General features: G+C 41.0%; 1 protein-coding gene across 1 annotated transcript in view; it reads right to left on the bottom strand.

Moving 5' to 3' along the window:
- NRXN3 (neurexin 3) overlaps positions 1-22,127 on the bottom strand; it is a 980,761-nt gene that overhangs the window by 710,895 nt on the left and 247,739 nt on the right. The gene's annotated exons all lie outside the window — the stretch shown is intronic.

The raw sequence follows: 22,127 nt of genomic DNA, 5'->3' as shown, positions 1-22,127 counted from the left end.
AGAACATTAGGTAGGTTCACATTCTTCCCTACATGTGTGGTATGTTTAGTCCTGCTTGGGAGAAAAAAAACATGAAGGCTGTTGGAGCGAGTCTTCCAAGATTGACGCAGAAATGAACAAAATGATTTACACCAACACTGAGAGGAAGTTGAAAGGGCATTCAGAGCAAAGTACATGTAAGGAGCCCAACAGGAGGCAAAATTCCTTCTTCTTTTGAACAGCACTATTTTAGAGAACTGCTGGAAGCTCACAAAGAAAGGGGCAGAAGGGAAAGAGGCAGCACTGCCAGAGCGAGCGTGTGCTGCTGCATGCCCATGGGTCTGTGCTGGCAGCAGCCTTCCAGCAAGCGTCGCGCTTGCTGCTGAGCAGGGAGCCCCTTGGGCATCCTTCCAGCGGGAAGTGGGAGTAGAAAAATAGTTACCACTAATCACTGTAATAACACAATAATGATCCACAAAATTATCCTTTTCAATACCAGTGAGCAGTATTGAAAGCCGTGCCCATGGGAAAGGGGAGATGCGAAGGAAGGTGAAAAGCAAAAGTGCAGTGGAAGAGAGATGAGAGCGGGGCAGAGCAGCACCAGTGATATCACAGAGACTGCGGTAATGTCAGCTTCCCACAGCTTCTGTGTTACTGGAGAGTGGACACACGTGGAACCCCAGAACTGCCAGGATATCAATACACTGCCAAACACTACTGCTGCCCTTCATTTATGCTCGTTGTGAGATATCATTAGGATCATTTATGCAAGTAGCAGTATCCAAACCCAATTTGAGGCAGAACTATTCTTCTCAAACAAAGCCATAGGCAAGAGACTGTTACAAGCTGGCAGAGCAGCTTTGACCAGTAATTATTTAGGGGCAAAAATGTGTGCATTTGTATGCAATAAGAAATATGCTAGGCTTCTGCTATGTGTATACAGCAGCAAGTTCCATGTGTGTTTACCAGGGCAATGGACACATATATGCAGCACAGGAACGACAGTTGCCTACACAGCATATTTCTGTGGAAAGGCAGACAAAGTACAGCTGAACACAATAGATAGACATGAAGAGGAGGTGTGCCCTTTGTTACAGCATGAACAGAAGCGACCTTAGTGTGAAGAGATTTACAAGAGCAAGAAACATGCAAAAACAGGTTGAAATGGATGCACTTGTATACGTGCAAAATGTGGGATAACCAACATCCTTATACAACTTACAGTACACATCTGAGGGCAGGAATGAAATGCATTTTCCCCATGTAACTTCAGAGCACACACACGAGGACTTACACACACAGGCATATACACAGAAAAAATGAATGTGTGTCTTGCCCAGGTGTAAATACTGGAGTGAATGCACACAAGCTCAGGGCATAATCACAGATGGCCACAGTGCACAAGGATGCAAGTGTGGTGGAAACATACAGAACAGGCACTGTGCATGGGGCTGAGAGGGAGGGTGTGCCAGTGCTTCTGGCGCATGCTCCAACATTATCCTGGGCTTTTCTCCTTCCTGATTTAGTTTTTTTTCTGCGGCAGAGCAGACTCCATGTCTACAGGGAAGGTGCTTAATGAGTCAAATCCAATCTCTCGAATGCCTTATCAGTTGTGGACAGGCCTGTTTCTGACAGCTGACCTTTCTCACTACACAGTGCTGAAAAACCCACACACCACAAACAATTAACACAATGCTGAAAACACAAAGCTGAGGGAAGGGACGACTCTAGATCACTATAGACAGCACTACATCAGAAGGAAGAGAGTGATGCACATAAAAATGACAGAAAGCATCTATATAAGGGTTTCATTCCACCTTATTTTGCCACGAACACACTTTATTACCATCTTTACAGCTTGGCTGTGGCAAAGTTATGTGCAAAAACAAGGGTCACGTAAAACAAGAATGAAAAGCATAGAGAACAGGGAACATTTTTGTGATGTATACGACATTAAGCCCATGCACAAAGAAATATATGTCTGAATAAATACATCCACTGATATAAAGAGCAAAGTTTCTTACTATGAAAAATAAAGCATACAGAGTAGAGGAGGTGAAAACAAGTATCAGCCTGCCCTCCTATACCTCTGCTGTTATGGGACTAATTCCAAAGAAAACACACATTAATACATTGACTAAAGAAAACTAAAGTGAATATTGCCTGAATTAGAAACGCCTAAAATAACAACACTGCCAAATAGTTCCTTCAGTAATGACAAGGAGGCTCATCCCATGAAGAGTGCAACTCCAGTTCCAGGTATGCAGGAAGTTGCTTCTTTAGGGAGGCAAATACCTAAACATAAAGTGAACTGCCTAGCCAGTTGTTCAAGGAATTTGTTTCTCAAAAAACGGTCAGAAAAAATCTGCATTTTTTCAGTTCTGCTGCCAAGCCAGCATGAGACTTGGGCAAACCATATACATTGCATTTTCTGAAATCTCTCTTCGCTATCTGAATTTTCTGCAACAGGTACATGCCACCAACTTGCTTGAAAATCAAGACTAATGTATCTCAGATTTCAGGAGCTGATCCTAGGGACACAGAATTCATGTCCTAATTTGAAAAATGAGACATATATCTTTTGTGCAATAGTCTCCCTGTATGTGCAAAAGAGCACCATTATCATGCTTTGGATTTTTACTATTATTTAATGCAATGGTATAACTGCCAAAAGGAACACATTCTTCCATCTTAACAACTCCTTACATGTTCAAAACAGGAGCTAGATGACACTGAGAAAAGTTCACAGAAAAAAAGTTTGCCAGAAGCTCCACAGAAGTCATATGGATGCAGCACCTAATTCATCTAGACATCTGTGGAAAACTAAGCATGCCTTTGAAGATTTTGTTTGCAGACAAGACTGACAAAGGAGTGGGTTAAAAGGTACAGAAAGTCATTTAGGGTCAGAGACTGGGAGAAGCTCAACAGCAGTGCAAAATATGTGTCAGTTTAGCATCTCTGGCTGGTAGTCATGCTGATGAACAGAAAAGGTAGTCAGGCAAAAGTATTCCAGTTAATCACTGTAAGTACATAAGATCTCTTCAAACCTCAACAAATCAAAAGAGATTTTAAGAATAAATATTTCATCATAGTAGAGGATTTTTGTATTCAAGTGAAAACATTATGTCATGATTGTAACTCTTTCTTAGCTATTCCCATGTGGTCTTTTCATATATACATATTATACCCTTTTATTTCAATGCAATAAAAATTGATGTTTAGTATATACTGTAATTACCTTTAAATACTTATCAGCTCATCTGTTTTCATAAATTTCTGAAATTATCTATGCTATTTGGAATAATGGATAACAGCTATTCTATCAGCTCATTCAAAATTAGTAACTTCATATCATCAATGAAATTACTTTTATATCTTGATGTGACAGCACCAAAAACAAGCCCAGCTGCTTTCATTAGTTCAAGCTACTGAGTAGCACAATCTTATTAAATCCTTGTACACATTATCAAGATAGTATATCAACTAAAAACAATAAAAAACAACAGTCAAACTAGTGCTTCCCTTCAGTACTATAAGCCAAATTCTGAACTCACTGGCCTTGATAAAAATAAGGAGCAATTTTATGGCAATCAGTGAGGGTATATTGCTGGATGTAAGACAGCGATCATGCTGGTATCCGTGTTCATGTTATTTTTCCTAAGCCTGTTACTAGAAGGTCAGAACTGATGTAATTCTTACTCTTACAAGCAAAGCCCAACTGTTATAAAAATTATTTTTCAAATCTCTCTGCAGGAGATGTGACACTGCTCCTATGCTACAACTACTGTTGAAAAACCTGTGTTTCTCTTTCAGTTCAGAAAGGTGCTCCCATTATTTTCCTGGACATGAGCTCACCCTAGAGGGTCTTGACTTCTGGAGATTTGGGACTTGGTTTCTTTTTTAGTAGCCAAGACTCTCATTCTTATCTAAACACCAGGGGTATTTATATATTATATAAATATTTTCCAATTCCTGTTTTACTGAAGTGTTGTCCCCTTTTTCCCACGCATTAACAACTCCATTAACCCACTGACACCACAGTCTTGTCATTTTGGTACTGATAGCTGGTCAGAGATTTTGGGAAGTTAGGATGGCAGTTTTGGTCACGACCCATAGAGCAAACCTGTGTATATCCCATGTATGTGGCCAGCGTGAACGATCATTGAAGCCCTTGCTATGTGAAAAACATCACTGTGTTTAAAACAGAGGACAATTCTGAAAGTGCACTCTGCCTGTTTGTAACCTCAAGAGCCTCCAGATTAATTGTCTCTTGACAGCTCTCTGGTCAAATGTGCACATTCCGACAAAAAATAAATGCTGGTGGTTTTTTTCCCCTGTAACTTCTATGTCTGCCACTGTAGAATCACAGAGAAGCTGAAATATTTCTTCCTGCTGTCTCTAGCAACAGAATTTTGTCAAAACAAGTTCTACCCATACCTTCATAATGCCGTGATCTATTATGGGGCTGCTGGCAAAATTTGGCCTTCACATTGCAATTTTAAGAGCTTTCCTGTTAAAGCATATGTCAGAACAAGGTATAACTTGTTTTGTCACAACTCTGTTGGCTCTGCAGAACTAAAAAAATAAGAAGGATGAAATCATATAACGTTATATTAATTCATTTAGCTGTTGCATCTATATATATATTTATATATGTAGTTTTATCATTATACACAGATGACACAAAAAAAGTAAAGAAATTTCAATAAATATTTTTTTCCCTGATTTTATGCATTTTTTTCTTGCGTGCCACTATACAGCAATCCCACCAAGGGACTGAACAAAAGAGAACTGTATAACTTAACTAGTCTGGGAAGAGAAAGGAGGAAGAGAACTCACAGCATTTACTACAGACCAATACTGAAAGCTTTTTTACAGTTACCTGACAATTTACAACATTAAGCTTTACCATCTGCAGCCCACAGAGGATCACAATTGTTCCTGCTGTTGCCTGTACACTTTCTTGGAGCACCACTTCCCTGTTTCTTTGTCCTACAGATGAGCAGATTGTGAAATTCTGCGATATGCTTGGCTAGACCATACCATGATGTATAAATCACAAGACATAGTTGTGCTCTTCTCACCTGGGAATGTCTTCTTAAATGGCCTCCACAATGAATGCTAGTAAAAACAAGTTCTCAAGCTGCAGAGATAGCAGCAGACAAATGTTAGTGCTGTCCTCAATATTTCATATCACCTAATAAAACAAGATTGTTGGCCCCAAAGATTCTGTTTCTCAGTGGCGGTAAATTAAGAACTCCTTTCCAAGTTCTTACAAGAACTGCAGCAACTCCATAAAGTTCCTTGAGTTGTGGGTGGTTAATATATATGTGCTAAAACTGCTTCATCTGGCAGAACTGAGGCTGTTCAGCCCCAGAAGCAGAAATGATCCTTGACAGGAACTGCAATTTCCCACCAGCTACAATTTCTGATAGTCATGCAAGCACCAGTCAGAACAGGCTATGGTCAGCCCTGCTGATCCTTCAAGTGGTTACAGCCCTGCAGGCTTATAAACTCCAAACTTATAAACCTGTGCCTGCTTTTTCACCTCTGTGAAATAGAACTCTGACTACTGGTTGTAGCAATTACTCTTTCCAGAGTAGACCATACCTTGTATGTACAGCTCTGCATCAACATTCCATAACCACTGAGGACTAAAACACACTTGGGACATGACTTTTCTTAGCTGTAAGGGGAGTTTTAAAGGGGCAGAAAGATATTACAGCAATGGGAAACTTGGCTTCTACGCATCAAGGAGTAACCCTGACTGAGAGGCCAGGCACTTGTGTCTCTCTGCACTAGGCAAGCATGTGGAATACATCACATCAAGTCCTTCATGGCAGCTGCCCACATGCATCACCTTACTCTTCATTAAACACAAGGCAACTCATGCCTCAACATGAATACACTAGCTTAGCTTGCTTTCTCTTAGAAATAAAAGAGTACATGTGGGTTTTTTTTAATAGGCAAATTCAGTCTAACTTGCTTCTGAATGATTTGTTATTATGGTAATAATCTAAGCCAGCTACCTCCCTTCCAGCACCGCCCACCTGGTATTATTTTAAATTCTTTCAGCATTTTGGTTTTTCATTGAACTCTTCTCAGACTCTTCCAAAGCTCCCTGAAAGTGCTACAGACGAATGCACCATTTCCTGGGTTGAACTTCAAATGTCAATGGCTCCAGCCCTCCATCACCTCCCTGGTTGCATCTACTACAAATCACTAACTCATAAACACAATCCATAACCTGTAACATTTGAGTTTATCAGTTATTTTCCCAGTGCTGCATCTGCCTGCCTGAGGTGTTAGGATTCAATTGGGATTGACATACACCTCTGATAAAGGAATGTTTGTTTGCTAACTGCTTCATATTGATGTGTTTACACTGAACACTAGCACAGAGGGAGAGGGAATAACAGATTAAGGACCAGTTCAAGCAAGTTATTTTTATAACACTTATAATATTATATGTGGTTACAAACAGACTTCATGGCTTTATTTCAATGGGGAAAATTACAATGAGAAGATTTTTATTTTTTTTTACCAACTGGCATCACACTATAGCAATCAGTTTTAAAGGCAGATACAGTAGAAATAACTCATACTTTATGTTCCTGCTTGCTTCTAAAAAAGTAAAAATGCTCTTACACAGTGATGAATAAAAGCTCAGATTATAAAATCAAGAGATGACCACAAGAAAATATGTCCAGTTAGTATTAGAGCATCAACCTCACTGCAGATTTTGCCAGCCAGTTTGTTAGATCTTACTGAAAATCTCCCAGAGGTGTCCAGCTTTGCCGTCTGTTGACTACTGTTTCTGTGGCCCACTCAGTGCACTGGGTTGCTTACTTTGAAGCAGTCACATGGCTGTGTGGGAGCACATGACTGGATGGGCAAGCTATAAATGGCATTTACGTGATAAATGTGCATCACAAAACAATCAGCATAACCTAGTCACTGATTGTCTTAGCAGAAGCCAGCAACTGAATGAACTATGGATATTAAATTCCTCTCTAGAGCAACTTCTTGAGCCAGACAAAGCTCTGCTGCATGCCCATTAGCCATCTGTATGGCATTTTCATCATAGATGGCTCTCTTAGCTTCAGACTCATCTCCAGAATCTAAGTGTTTTCTGTTTAGACTGTTAATGACAGATAGGGAGCATGAAAAATAAAAGGTGAAAGAGACAGAAGAACCTTTAGTGACATTTTAAAAGCCAGAACTGAGTTTGCCTTATCCACCTAAATATAAAGCCAGAGGAAGGGCTCCTGGTAGAAGCCAGAGCCTCTGTTGTTTCACATGTGAGTACATGACTTCACGAGTGCAAGCACACACACAGCTGGAGCCTCCTCTCTGCGATGGAGCACACGGTGCCTCCAGAGGAGCTCTTACCAAACTGACATTACTGCACACTGCAGGTGGCCACGCAGCCTGTGCAGCAGGGCAGGCACCCAGACATGAGGGATCCGACATGCACACAGGTACAGTCCTTACAAATGCATGCAAAGCTGGGTGTGCACCTATGCATGTGGCATGTCTGCACATGCAGGTTCATGCACAATGGCACACGTGCACTGGCTACACAAGTGCTTTTGAATGTGCATGTGTACACAGTGGCCATATGTTTGCATGGGCTGGGCAGGGTTCCCTTCTCCCTCTCTCTCTTATCTTCATTGAATGGGAAAAGGCTGTCAGCAATTTCCTTCTGTCAGCAGCTGGGAGACACTTTTCTGCAGTTAGCTGCAATTTGTTTCAATTATGTGTATTAATCACAGCCTGCTCCTGATGGGATTCTTCATAAATGAAAAATTTTTAAAAATCAGAGCTTTTCTTTTTAACAAGCCGATTCCTCTCTCATGATGGCACTTAATGACTGCAGATTTGTTGGAAGAGTGAGGTAAAAAAAAAAAGAAAAGGAAAAACAGGAAAAAAAACCCCTTGAGACACTTCCATGTTTGCTCATTTCATTAATAAGCACCACGGCTCAAGAAGCTGGCAGGGCACGCAATTGAAATGGGGGTCAGTTCGCTGTCATTTCAACTGCGGAGAGAGAGAGCTCTGAATAGCCTTTATACGTAAAAATCTCCTGGTTCAGAGAAGTGGTAGAATTACATCAATTAAGGATTTTTGGACTCCAACTTGCTTTCTTTGAAACCTAAAGCAGAAATCACCTTCCTACTGTTTCAATATCTTACAGCAGCAATTAATTTTAAAGACACTGGAAAAAGTAGTGTTAAACTGGGAAACCCAGAGCTGCCTAAGAGCTGCTCCCAAACTCTTCTGGAACATAACCAAAGTATCAGTGAGGATGAACGTTATTTTACCACTCAAATGCAGATCAATCTGTGGTGTCTCAAAGTTGCCTATTTCATCTGTGAGTCCTAAGAGGACTTCTGAGAACCATGCTCTCCATTTGCAATGAAGAAGGAAATAGAATCAGGTACTTAGGATGTATGCTGATATTTTGGATATATTCTGTCTAAATAAGCTCCTCGGCAGAGATATGAGAGCGTACCAGGACATAAGACAAAAGGATCCTACTTCTACCTTAAGATTGAATGGCATAGACACCAACTGGGTGTACAAAAACAAATTCCATCCAATATATCCCCTGTAATCATCATATCAACAATGACAAAATCATGAGTGAAGATGTCATTACACTGGCAGAAAATACAACTTTACTAATTTTGGGCCCAAGCACACAAACAAAAGAATTTATGAAGTATATCTGTATTCAAATGAGCTCTTTGCATACGTAGGTTAATGAAGTCATAGATACAAGCAAGTCAAGTCAAACATGTTCTGCATCAGGCATGTTTTCCAGGACACCAACATGAGACAGGGATTGATGTGATGTGATTCTGGACATAGCTACAATGTTAGCTGCAGTAACTAGGGACTGGGCAGCCGCCAGAGCTCTGCCACATCATGTGATTAGGAACTCATTCTGCAAGATGGTGTACATTTTGTGGGATAAGATGATAGCTCCTCTACTCTACCCATCAAGTGCATGTCTAGACCCTGATGATCCTGTGAAGGTCATTCCCATTGATGCAGCTACACCCACATGACTATAAATCTATGAGAATTTCATGGTTCCTTGCAAGACAATGTGAAGACAGTCTGTACTGAAAAGAGCATGCCTTTGCCTGCATGAACTGCATCCACAGACAGCACTTTTACTCATGTTAGAGCAGCCTTTGAGTCCTAGCAATGAGTTTCACGGGTCTCGATTTCTTCCAGCCAAAAGGTAGGTACCTGAAAGTTTATTGTTTAGTTCAAGGCTTTATCTGCAGAGGGACAAGTCTTAAAATCCTGAGAATCACTTGCTATCATCAGTGCCCCTTGTTGTCATCTCAGATTTGCACAAACAGGACATTTAGAGAACCTAAACCCAGAGCAGTTACTAAGTGAAACTAAGCCTGAATAATTAAGATGTGAAAGAATCACAGCATTAGGAATTGTTTAGAAACCAACACAATCCACAACCTAAATGCAAACCGGACAACTTCTTGGCACTCTGTGGTCAAACTCTGGCACCAAAAGAAGCAATACATCCCTTCCACTAGCACCTTCCTCTACATTTCCATCAAAAACTTCCACTACATTGTGTTCTCATTGGCCAAATTAAAACACAGCCCACAGAAATATGTTGGTAGAAGGCTCAACCAGAAAACTTCATCCTCACTAGAGTCATGCTGACAGGTACACACAGAAAAAAAAAAAAAAGGGAGAAGAATTAGGAAGCGCATGGAAAGTCTGAAAGGTGCAAAAAGCTTGGAACTTCACAAAACCCTTGGGCTTCAGACACAGCAATTTTCAACACCAGGAACAACAAATCCAGAGAACGTGATAGAGAAAGCAAGAGGGAAAAGAGGTAGGGAAAGGAGAAAAATAAGAAAGAAGGAATACAATTAAATAGAGGAAAGCAAAAGGGACAAGTGGAAAAAACAGGCAGAAAAGGGAAAGAAGAAGAAAAAGAAGAGGGAATGAGAAAAAGTGATAGACAGAAGGGGAGAGAAATCTCTACTGGTACAGTAACAAATAAATCCCTGCAGCATGACAGGCGTCTGCTGAAGCATTTCATTTCCCCGCAGCATAATGGTGTGTTATTGCCCATTATCTGTTCTGTCAGTGCCAGAGTCGATATTAAATGAGGGGCAGCTGCATTTAGCTGCCATTTTTCAGCTGTCTCTCTGTTACCATGGAGACATGCTTGTTTTTTGATGAACCTGGCTGCTAGCAGAGGGGGGCATGCGCACGAGGGGGAGGCAGGAGCGCCACAGAGCAGTGGGAGCAAAGGACCAAGACAAACAGTGGAGGGACACAAGCAAGGGGAGGGCAGGTCCCTTCTACCCAAGCACCACAGCCATTTCAAAAACCCTCTTAATATGCAGAGGGGCCCACAGCTGAGCATACAGACATCGGTCTGACTTTCACAGATTCTAGCAATTGCTCCTTCATCCCTCTGCCCTTTTCCTTTCACTACACCCTCTGTCCCATGGTGATAGCAATCCTCCCCTTCTTTCTGGTATCTCTGCAGCAACGTCGCTAAGACTGTTGGAAGTAATGATTAATTAAGCCTCTCAAAGACCATGCAGCAGGTTGATGAGCATTAATATTGCTAAAATACTAATCAGGAACATGAAGCTCAATGAGATTGGATTTGCCCCTCTTTCCCAATAAGATTTATGCAGCAAGCTGCTGCCACACATGGATGCTGAAATCTCGATAACTTCACTCACCATTTTCCTGCTTGAAATATAAGGATGTTCCCTACAGGGAAGTGGATGGGAGACATCTACACAGCTAACTGGAATCAAATGAAAGAGCTCTCATTTCCTTTTCTTAACTTCTTAACACAAAGCTTCTCTAGAGGAAAGACCCACTGGGGTCTCCCTGCACCACTTACTTAATGGTGACAACTTCAAACCCTGCATCTAGCACAGATTTGACCTCTAACACTGTTGGCTTTAAACTCACAATCAGCATAGCTGCAGTGGTTGGGAGAGCCCATCTCCTGTCCTCCAGTGGCATCTCAATTACCAGTATGAGAAACTTCTGCTTCAAGCGTTGACCACACACAGCACCAGACCTAAGCATTCCAGCTCCAACAACATTTTCAGTTTACTTACATTACTATAAGCTATTTATCTCTGCTTGAGGGCCTTGTTTTTCTGAATTGCTTGTAAAGGGTTTTAGAAACGTTGGAGACACTGACGTGGTGAAAGTCAAACTAATAGACTATATACCAACATTAACAAATGAAATGGAGCCTGGGTGTACTCCTAAACTTTGGAACACAGTAGTTTGCAATTCGAAACTATTAGAACTCTCTCCAATATAATTTTCTCATTTAACTAGAAGTCTTCCAAATTATTCTGAGAACAACTTAGGGGTTAGGTTATGCCCATGACCATTCCCAATGCCCAATTTTCATACAAACATCCTTCTCTGCATGTTTATGAGCACAGACAGACCATCCTGCAATGGCCAGCCTCAGTGCCAGGAAATATTTCCACACATGCTCAGCTGATTAGTAGAGATGACCAGGCAATCCAGCTTGGAGACAGCCAGGACAGTACTTTGTGCAGTCCAAAACTGCAAGGATAGAGGTCTTGCTGACATATCCTAGCTCTGTCCATCCTAACTCCCTGTCAAAGGGCTGACTTGCACAATTCTGCTTATCATGCAGCTTGGATGTACACACAGAACGATGGAGTCACAACTCCTCTGTAAGTCACTGAATACTTCAGCCATAGGTCTGCTGAGATATATCCTCCTAAACAGATAAATACGAAAAGACTAATAATCCCACTCAAACTGACAAGGATAATGGGATGCCCAAGAAGTAAATCACAGCCTCAAGATATGTACCAAGAGCACTTTTGGGGTCTCAAAATTCCCTAGCACTAAAGGGGAATATCCTGCTGCTACATTCTGAACTTGCAGAAAGCCTCACCTCTAGATCAACTATCACGATACCAAAAGGAATTGTTTGGCATGTAATGTTTATGATTAAGGCTAAAGATGCCCAGAGGACATTTACTACTCAAAGGTGAATTCATGATGCAGAGGTGTTTTCAGACACTCAGAGCATTCAGCTTCTCACAAAGCAGCTTGCTCTTTAGATGATGTCTACATTTGCCTTGAATTCTGATCTACAGCTTCCCAGTCCATCCTCGGATTATGTTTCTCAAAGTAAAAACCTTATACCTCCCTTAAACCTCTGTCCTGTCCCTTTGCCCCAAACCCCCAGACTGCAAAGCAACAAAGTCAAACATCTCTGCTAGGAAGTTGCAAGCAGAAGATGCAAAGGTGCCCAGGCCCAACTCTGCTTTGTAGTGGAGTGTCCCATCTCCTGCTGTTTAATCTCAGTGCACTTTAAACAGAAGATACACTGATACAGAAGTAACACCAAGAAACACAGCAACAGTGAGTAGTCTTACTTTTAAAATTGTAATTTGCTGTTTAGTTCTAGCTTAGAGCACCCTCTTTTCCAAAGCCCCTGCTTTCCCAATGTTTTTCTTTGAATCTTCTCATTTATTTGTTCATGCTGTCCAGCATCACCTAACAAACAAACTTCTCAACACTCAATAACTGTAAAAACTGCAACACCTTCCGATGATCCACTGCACTGTCTTCCAGTGATCTGCTAGTACAGATGATTTCAGTGCCTGACTGTAAAGCAGCCTTCTTCCTTTATTCAACATATTTGATTTACAGAAACCATTTAGAAGTCACTGTTTCTCAAGACCTGCCTACCTCTCCCTGCTCCATGGTAAGAGACAGTAAAAACAAAGGATCCAAGTGCATCATTGTGTTAATACGTAAGTCCTCATCTCCTAGTTGCAATGTACCTATATCTTGTCATTTTCTCATCAGAGCTCCTTACTCTGATGTTTTTCCACTTTGGGCTTTCTGGAACCAGACAAAACTTTTAAAAGCAGATTCTAAAGAAACTCCTCAAGTGACATTTAATTGGCACAATGCTGTTGATCGTCCCCATGACTGATATCTGCTCCCTTTCTCTGTGTCAGTTGCCTAGAACTGCTCTTCATTTTTTCTTATCTTGCTGACCACTGGTTTCTTTAAAATTTCTGACTGTCCCACATTGATGAAAAAAGTTCTGCCTGAATTCCTTACATGCTATTTCTTCCTTTAGCTTCTATCCGCCACTTTGATAACCTTTGCTTTTGAATATGGAACTATCTTAAGCACCACAGAGTACCAGACTGACACTGGATTTGCAGGATCTTTTTTCTCTGGGGGATGCCTCAGTTCAGAGTTGTCTGATCAAAGTCATCTTTGTAGTCCAAGAGAATTTTGCACACAGTAGTGGAAACAAACAGCTGATATACACGATTGAAGATGGGAATGCTAATGAACTATTTAATCTGTTAGGTCAGTGACACTAGTTTTGGGTTCAGGGAGTCAGAATAGCTAAAGGGAAGAAAGAAATACACTCTAATATTAAGAGATTTTGTTTTAATGTAATCTCTGGTCAGCAAAGAGTATGACAAGAGCACTGACAGAGGAGTTTTTGAGACAAATGGGAAAGCAAGGGGAAAGTTATCCTGCAGAGCTCTCACAAACAATTTCGTGGTCATTTCAAGGAGTTTCTAGACTTGTGCCAACTGCAATTGAAATAAGTTTATATAGCACAGATAAACTGGTTCCAGAACCTGCCTAAACTGTCCCATCTGAGTTAAGGAATCCGTTCAGAAGAGTGAGGGAATCTGAAATTAATTCCTCTGACCACATTCCCCACACCAAACAACTCCACTGGGCTAAGAAACAAAAAAAAAAAAAAAAAAAAAACAAAAACAAAAACAAAAACAAAAAGACAACAAAGACGTAAAAGAAACCTAACTGCTAGATGCCACAGACAGATCATATTTATTCAGTAACCATTTTTAATCAAAAGTATTGATTTCTAACTCAGGGATTCTTTGTGGAAAGCTTTCAGGCACACAAAACTAGCACTTAAATTTCAAGGAAAGAAAGATATATCTATCTTTGGATGCCTTTGCATCTTTATTTTCCCCACTCTTTCTCTTTCCAAAGAACAATACCCATCAGTTTTCTTCCTACAGCCTACTGTCTCAATTCAGTCAGTGAAAAATAGGTGTGTCATGTTTGGCTGTAATTATTCGCATTCATGTAGCACAAGGCAACATAGCTGAGGATCAAATCCTCAGTGGCACAAAGGCTGCCACAAAAGTGCCCCTTTAGTTCTGGCATTAAGGGGATAGTGCTCCTGGTGATAGTATTCCTAAATTGGACACCTACTACTGATGAAGGAATGGTGCACCTCACTCTGCCAACAGAAGGTCTGCTTTTCTGTGCATCAAAGCAGGATCCAACTTTGACTATTTCAATACTCCAATAGAAGCTGTGACAGCTCAATTCGCAAAAAATACAGGTCCAAGGGGCAGAAATGTGAGAAGGTCAGAGCCCAGTGTCACAGACAGCTTTCCATAAAAATGTGGCCTCAGTTTTGACTACCCAGGCACAGATTTGAAACCTCAGCATCCCTGGTGCCGAGCACATCTTATGCCTTGCCTGTTTGCAGGTCAAGTCATTCAACTGCAGAGCTGGGAAAGAAGGTTGAGTCCTCCAGATGCAAGCTTTTGGCACTGAAGCCTCTCCTTTCCTACTCCATATTGCCCCAGGAAGGGATACTGTTTCGCAGAGTACTAAAACAGTCATGAGGAGTGTAAGGAATGAAGTGTATTTCCATGTCACAACAGACTTTATTAGCATAATTCCAAATTGTGACTGTTTAGAAGCCCCATAAGACCAAGAATAATTATGTTTAACAGGCAAAGTGATAAAGAGACAAGTGAATTCTCCATCCCCCTCCCCTTCCCAACTGCTACAAAATCCTTTTTCTTTCATCTGCCTCTTGGAAACAAGTACAAGAGAATGTATTCTACAGGAAAGAAAGGGCCATTTCTAGTGTGCCCAGGAATCTTGTACTTGTGACGACTTAACAGTAGTTTCCCTGTGTGGGATCTTATACACACTTGCGAGTAGCAGCAAAAAACAAAGACAAAATTTGGAACTCTGCTAGAAGACAGTCTAAAAGAAAATGCAAGATGTAACTAAGCAGAGGGAAGTATTACAACACATTCCAGAATGGCACACTGTGAAAAGAACTCATCATTTAGATACAAGTTGCAATTTCCACCATGTTTAGTACCAACATAGAAGACAAAGCATTTAATGCCTTATCATGAAGCATCACTTCCTAACCTGCCGCTGGGAGCCGAAGCACAAATCAAGTAACACTGAGCCCTTGCCATGCAAAACCAGTCAGAAGATAATCTGGGGGGTGCAGAGACTGGAGCACAAGCATTTCTTCTGTTGTAGGGGAGGACAGGCTTGCTATGGGGACTTACCAAAAGTACAGTTCTGTTGGGGCTTATGGATAGAGGAAGCTCCTCTTTGCAGAATCCAATTCAATCATTATAAAGATAGTGGCCCTCACAAAAGCAGCTCCTTCTGGGTACAGTGGCCTGTATTGGATATTACTGACTTACAAAAACACGCAGGAGACTCAGCAAAGGGAGTCTGCTTTAGTAAGAAAAGAATGTCTAACCAGGGCAAGTCAGGGTCCCAAGTACACTCAGACACCGGGCTGGAGACTGTCCCCTCCCAGTCTGTGTCGCTGCCTCTCTGGAGCCAGTGGGACATGCCCTGGCTGACAAGGACCCTGTCCAGTCAGTCCAATGGCTTGCAGTCACCACCAAGCTGTCAGCCCCCATGGCGATCTGACACAGCAAAAGGTCTTTAGATGCCAACTGGTACCATTCACAGAAAATCCAGACCTGCTGTCACAACAAACATGAAATGATGCAGCTATTCCAGCTAGCAGCTTTAAAATACCCTTCTAATATGCACTAGTTACATTCATTAGAGCCCAGGGATAGCTGAACCATTTTACCCCTTCTCCTCCTGTCCCTTAACTCCTCTAAATCTTAAAAGAACATTTGTTTTCAAGCTGACTCGTTAATTAACTTCATCCTCTCCCACAACTGTCAGCAGCTGCAGATTCAGATCAGGTCCAGAGCTGTCGCCACAACACAAGGAAAAGCAATTCTCTCCATTTAAGCTGCATTTTACATAACCAGGATATTAGAGCAGCCAAAGGCTCTGGGGCTTAATTCAAACTTAGACTCTCAGGTGTGATTCTGTTTTGCTGCAGGTATTTTAATTTCCATTAGAGAGAGAAGAGAAACAGAATCTTACATGGTTTCATATGCATTTGTTTTGATTTTTATAGTTGGCAAAAGTGCTATATTAATAGCACAGCAGGGGCTGCAATGAAACCAAAGTCCTGGAAAATAAAATATTCTCAGTATTCATTGTTTCAGTACTTGCAAATTCCAACAAGATGAGACTTCTATATGCTTATTGTGAAGGAGAAAAAATAGGCATGGATTAAAATAAATTTTAAAAAATCACTACTTATTTACAGTACATAAAGCAAATATACTTGCAAATTGTAAAAAGCATTACGCTTGGAGTCCTCAGAGATTCTAATGTATTGGAACAAAAAGTAGGCATACCAAAATTAAATGCTCAAAGGAAAACTGGGAAAGACACTTTCAATCTGATATGCAGCTGCTGAAGATAAACCAACCTGACACTGAGAATAGAGCTCTGAAGGCCTGAGTTGTGAATCCAAATCTCAGACATCTGAGTTTTCACAAGATGTCTGTCATATCTCATCTTAAATCTGGCACAAACCTGATGAACAGACATGCTTAAATCACTTGATCATCTTTTTCTTAAAATTAACACTCTGACATTGAGCCATTTAAAAGAGTTGTGAGATAAATTGCCCATAGCATTGCAAAGCAATAATATTGCCATTTAGTTTTGCCGAGTAGTAAACAAAAACTCTTCAGAAAGCACACACACACTTGTTGAGGTCTTAATTCCAGAAAGAAAAGAAAGTGTCACACATAGCCAGAACAATCAGAGTCTTCAGTACCCCTCTCCCATTCCAATCTTTACTCTGAGTAAATGAGACTCATCTGAGCTAATTACAAAAAAAGAAAAAAAAAAAAAAAGAAAAAAAAAAGTTAGTCCTTTAAACAACTATTCAAGAAAGCATCAAAGAAATATGGAGGAAAAAGAGTTCCTCAAAAAATAAGAAGAAAGACTCATGCCTAATAGAAAAGGGCATCTCACATTCAGCATGAGCCCCTGCTGACCTTACAGACACAGATTTGGGGTGGAGGGTATGTAGGGCTTCACAGATTATGTCCTACGCCACCATGCAGAGCCAATAGATGCATCTCTATAGATGCATGTGTGGTGAAGGGGCCAAGTTTCCTGCTCAAGGCACTGCCCCATAGCTGACCTTTCACTCTGCTCCTGTAGCTGCAGCGAACATGGCCACAGCCTTTGCAAGTCAGCTAGCGCAAGAGAACAAGGGCCTGAATGGCCCTTCTGGGGGCTGAAATTTCTCTGCAGCTCTAGGAAAGGTGCTGTCAGGACCGGGACAGTAAAAGATCATGACTCCTCTAACAGTCCCCTATGTGTGCTGAAGGCAGGGGAAGGAGTCCTACCCCCCACAGTCAGTCTGCACTCCAACTGTTAGTAACAACCAGCACCCAAAACAAGCATCGAAAACAAAAGTTTGGGTAAAGGCTTGAGTCATTTAGAACTGATCTTGTTGTCAGCTGGTTTCACATAAGTTCTAATTTCATAGAGAGCCTGCTATTTAAATGTCCAATGTGGTGGTAAGTCCTAGGACTATGGGCAGAAGCATGTGTTTAGTCTGGCAAATGAAAAGGTACATCCTCTAGTGATGCCTTGTAGCTACAGTAAGTTTAGTTCCTGTATGAACCAAACACAGGGAGAACAATGGTTAATCCTGTTACACAACCATGAAAAAGTAAATATGAAGCCCAGTAACAAGCACAGTTTTTCATAAGATCATGCTATCAGCTGGCTGAGAAGTCAGTCTCAGACTTGTCTATCAAACAACTGGTTAGTGACACAAAGCTGTTTGACTTGTAGCATAAGATAAACTCTGCGTTAACACTTTGCCCTGATGATATAGGAAACCAAAGGGGAAGAAATACACTGCAAGCATCTCCTATATAAGGCTTCTCCTCAGAAATATTCTGCTGAGGGTTAATAAAATAAGTATTTTGGGGGCAAATGTTTAAACATTAATGAAGACCAACTTAAATTGAACAACTAATCAACAACAATGAAAACTGGTCTCTTACAATGGCTCCCTTTCACCTTTTGGTAAAATACAGCTCTGCATTGTAGAGTCTTTTTCATTTAACAATTAAATATTCCACAGTGAGAAGAGAACAATTTTTTGACTTTTCAGTTGTTGCTACACAAAAGCATACCCAGTTCTCTAACAGCAGTGTAAATCCAGTGTATTTCTGATGACCTGTTTACAAGCCAAGGTTTATTTGCCAAAAGAGATTAATCAATAATTTCAAATTAACATATGTCAATAACATTACCATTTATTTGCCAGCAGAAAAATGAACGGGGAAAACACAATGAACAAAGCATTCCATTTCCCCATTCCCTCTGCTCCAGATGGAGTGGCGTGGCTTCAAACTAATGGAGACATCTCCAAGATCAAGAGGGAATGGTTACCTGATGGGGTTTGTGAACCAGACCCTTCTCCCCTAGTCCCTGCCCTTCAGTGAGACTACAGCTTTTGCAATGGACAAATCATTTCAGCTGTTAATTTAGCCTCTACTTTTGTAAAATAGGCCTAATAGTACTCACTTATCTACTTCACTAGGATGCTTTAAGGATTAAAATTGATGTGTCCCTGCTGAAGTAATGTGCTATAATTACCTTGTTTATGTGCCCTCTCTTGGATAAAATGAAAATTGCTTAGCTGCATGTCACAGTCGCACACTGCCAGCGACTTGGGCCCCGGGCAAGCTCAGGCAATTGGACCACGTTCCCTCAAGCTGATTTCTCTTGTGCAGCTGAAGGGAAAGGAAAATGGCAGCCCTGCAGTCAAGGGCTGCAGCAAGTACACTGTACTTGAGTCTGCTTCCTCAAAGTCACTAATTATGTGGAAGAGCGCTCCTTTACAGAGCAGGGGGAGGCAAGGACTACATTTTCTGCCCACATTTGGGTGACAAAAAAAACCCCAAACCTGTCGACATCTTCCTTCACAGCAAACCAAATCCTTTCCTGATGAAAGCAGTGAAGCAGTCATCCTCTTTTAAACATATCTGCAACATGTAAGTCCCCCCACCTATGCTCCGACCACTCTTCCCCTGCTGATTGATGATTATTCCCAGGTAAGTGCCCCTTTTTCTTCAGGTGTTCTAACTTCTAAAAATGAGAATAACACTAAGAAATTATGTAACACAAAGGGAGAAGATCTAACATTTTATTTCTTTCAGAGAAAAGTAGTCAGAAGTACCTTAATTGCAGATGCGCCCTGGCAGCTGCAAGTCTGTCTCTGCTATGTGCATAGCCCAATCTATTCCTACAGACAAGCCAGTCAAGTTTGCAGACCGGACACATCCTCATCTCCCTTTGCACTGCATTGCATTTTCTCACTCCCAGCCAATCCAGCCATCTCATGCCTCAACACTCTCCTCTCACCCAGACGTGCTGCCGGAGCCGCTGATTGCCATGGCAAACACGGGGGAGTCCAGAAAATTAGATACAGATAGCAGTTGGCATTTGTGGAAATGCAAGTAAAACCAGCACCATTTAATAACAGGCAGGCAAGAGCCTGACATGAGTATCTTCTGCCTCCAAAATTTAAAGAAACACAGAGCAGAGCAACATTTACACACTGAATAGCATGAAGTTATGTCCAGATAAATAGGTTTTTCTGAATTTATAGCCCAGTTACAATAATCAGGAATAAGTTGATCCTCCTGTCTCAGGAGGAGCATTTCAGGGGAGCAATTTCAAACAGCAACACAAACAACAGTGTTTCAGACAGGGCAAGGCCTCCTAATTCACTATACAAGTGGGTACAAAGCCAAGATTGCAAGAAATAAACCCCACCCCTTTGCCCTTGGAAAACTCAAACATCCAGCCTCATACATGAGAATTCTTCCTAAGCAACCCTGTTTCAGAGATAGCCAAGTATTATCACTGCAGGAGTCTTAGAAGGCCTGCATTTCTTACAGATGTTATTTTACCCAAAGGATTTTCTGCCAAAGCTACAGTGAATATTCCTTTTGTACTCCTTTAAAAAATAAAGATGCTATTATAAAACTTCATAAAGTATTCAACACACAGCAATCCCTGAGCAATGATGACTCCACACATTTGCAGTGTGCACGTGTTGCTTAAAGCACTGCAGCCATCTAAGACTGTTTTTCCTGCTGTTTTTGAAGGTGGTCAGAAGATGCAAGAAATACCAAAGAGGTGAAAGATGCAGGATTTTTAAGAATCATAGCTATGTTGGGAACAAGTGGGACCCCAAGACTGAATTCTGCTGAAACAAGTTCTGAAATGGCCAGAGGAAAGCCCAGCTGACAGAATTGCTAGGATCTGTGTCTATCACAAGAGCTGTTTTTTGACAAAGCCATCATATGGCACTGAGCTGCAGACTCAGTGCAGCATCCCGGTGCTCACGTGGTCATCTCAGCCTGCTTCTGCCTCAGTAGAAGCTGTACCGATTAGCAGCCTGTGCTGCAGAAGAGAACAAGATTTCCAAGTAGTTTCACACAGGATTGTTAATCACAATGAAGATTTTACTCATAACCACACTGTCTGTGTTGTGACATATGGCTGCTTTGCTGCCTCTGAGTAAATCTGGTACATTACAACATTCCCTGCGTGCCAAGTGTTTAGCAAACACATGTGTTGGCAGCCAGAGTATTTCTGGAAAAGACATGTGTCTTGAAATGAAGCTGTGCCAACTGCTGCTCCATGTCATAACAGAGAAAGTGCCCTAATACCCGAGTTCAGCAGTGCTGGGATAAAGAATGACTGTCATCCAAAAAGAAGAGCTGGAGAATTGCCATGAAAAACACAGTCAAATTAACAAATATGTCGGTTTGAGTACATCTGTTTCAGAAGTATCTTCTGCTCTTCTCTTAATTGATGAAAATAAAGAGATTTCCATCAACAGATACCTTGGAAACATTTGGCCAGAGGTCAAAGGGATAATAAAGCAAGTATAGCAGGGCAAAGAATGCCAAGTAATTAGTATAAAAATATTGTGTTGCTGCCCAAAAGCCATGAATACAGGTATCAGAGCTTCATACAGATCCACGATCAGTATGACACAAGCACCTCTATTACACATAGCTACCTAAATACTAATACACTCTTAAGAAGCTGATGTCTAAGAGAACTTCGAGAAACAAAAGTGACAAAAATAGAGAAAACATTTACAAAATCCAGAAAACTTAATAACTGGGTATTTGGACTGCAAAGTACAGTCAGATCTTAACATGATTCATACTGTAGAAAAAAATAATCTCAAATAAGTCCAACTCTCAGCATTTGTGGATCTGATTTTTCTGGACTCTATTTCTGGGATAATCAGTTCTTATCCTCCCTTGCAAATGTTGATTCCTGGTATTTTCTGAGTATTCTGAGAAAGTGTATATTAATGAAGTAACAGCTGCTAAAAAGTTCATCAGTTTAAAAAGTTTAAATTTGTGTGTATTTCACCAATATTAGGCACTGTAAGCATTTGGAGAACTTTTGGAAATAACACCCACAGGCTTGAAAAGGACAACTGTCTGACCTGCTTACAAAAAAATGACATCTCCCTAATAATCAGCAGCACAGGGATTGCGCACATGTGGTATTTGCAGTTCTACTCCATCAGAAACAACAACAAAACACAAGCATCAGCTAAGACTTTGCAGTTTTATAGCACCAACTATTGATATTATTGAAGAAAAGGAAAGAGAAAGAAGAAGCTGTAATACTGGGTTTTTCTGCATGAGACAAAGTGTAGGCAGGAGTGATGTGCAGATTGTGGATAATTTTTTTTTTTGAAAGGTAGAAGATACTTTCTCGCCTTACCTAAATTATGTTATTCTCTCTAGATATTTGCAGCAAGTTGTATTAAGTAGCTGATAACAAGTTAAACACTGCCAAAAACTTATATGTGCAATTTCTGCCTGCTATTACCGAGTGACTGACAGGCACTGTTT

Source organism: Chamaea fasciata, unplaced genomic scaffold (assembly GCF_029207755.1).
Source record: "Chamaea fasciata isolate MVZ Bird 193981 ecotype frontalis unplaced genomic scaffold, bChaFas1.0.hap1 SCAF_7, whole genome shotgun sequence".
NCBI lineage: Eukaryota > Metazoa > Chordata > Aves > Passeriformes > Sylviidae > Chamaea > Chamaea fasciata.
Note: the sequence above shows the minus strand (reverse complement) of the source record. Positions and strands in the feature narration are given on the sequence as shown.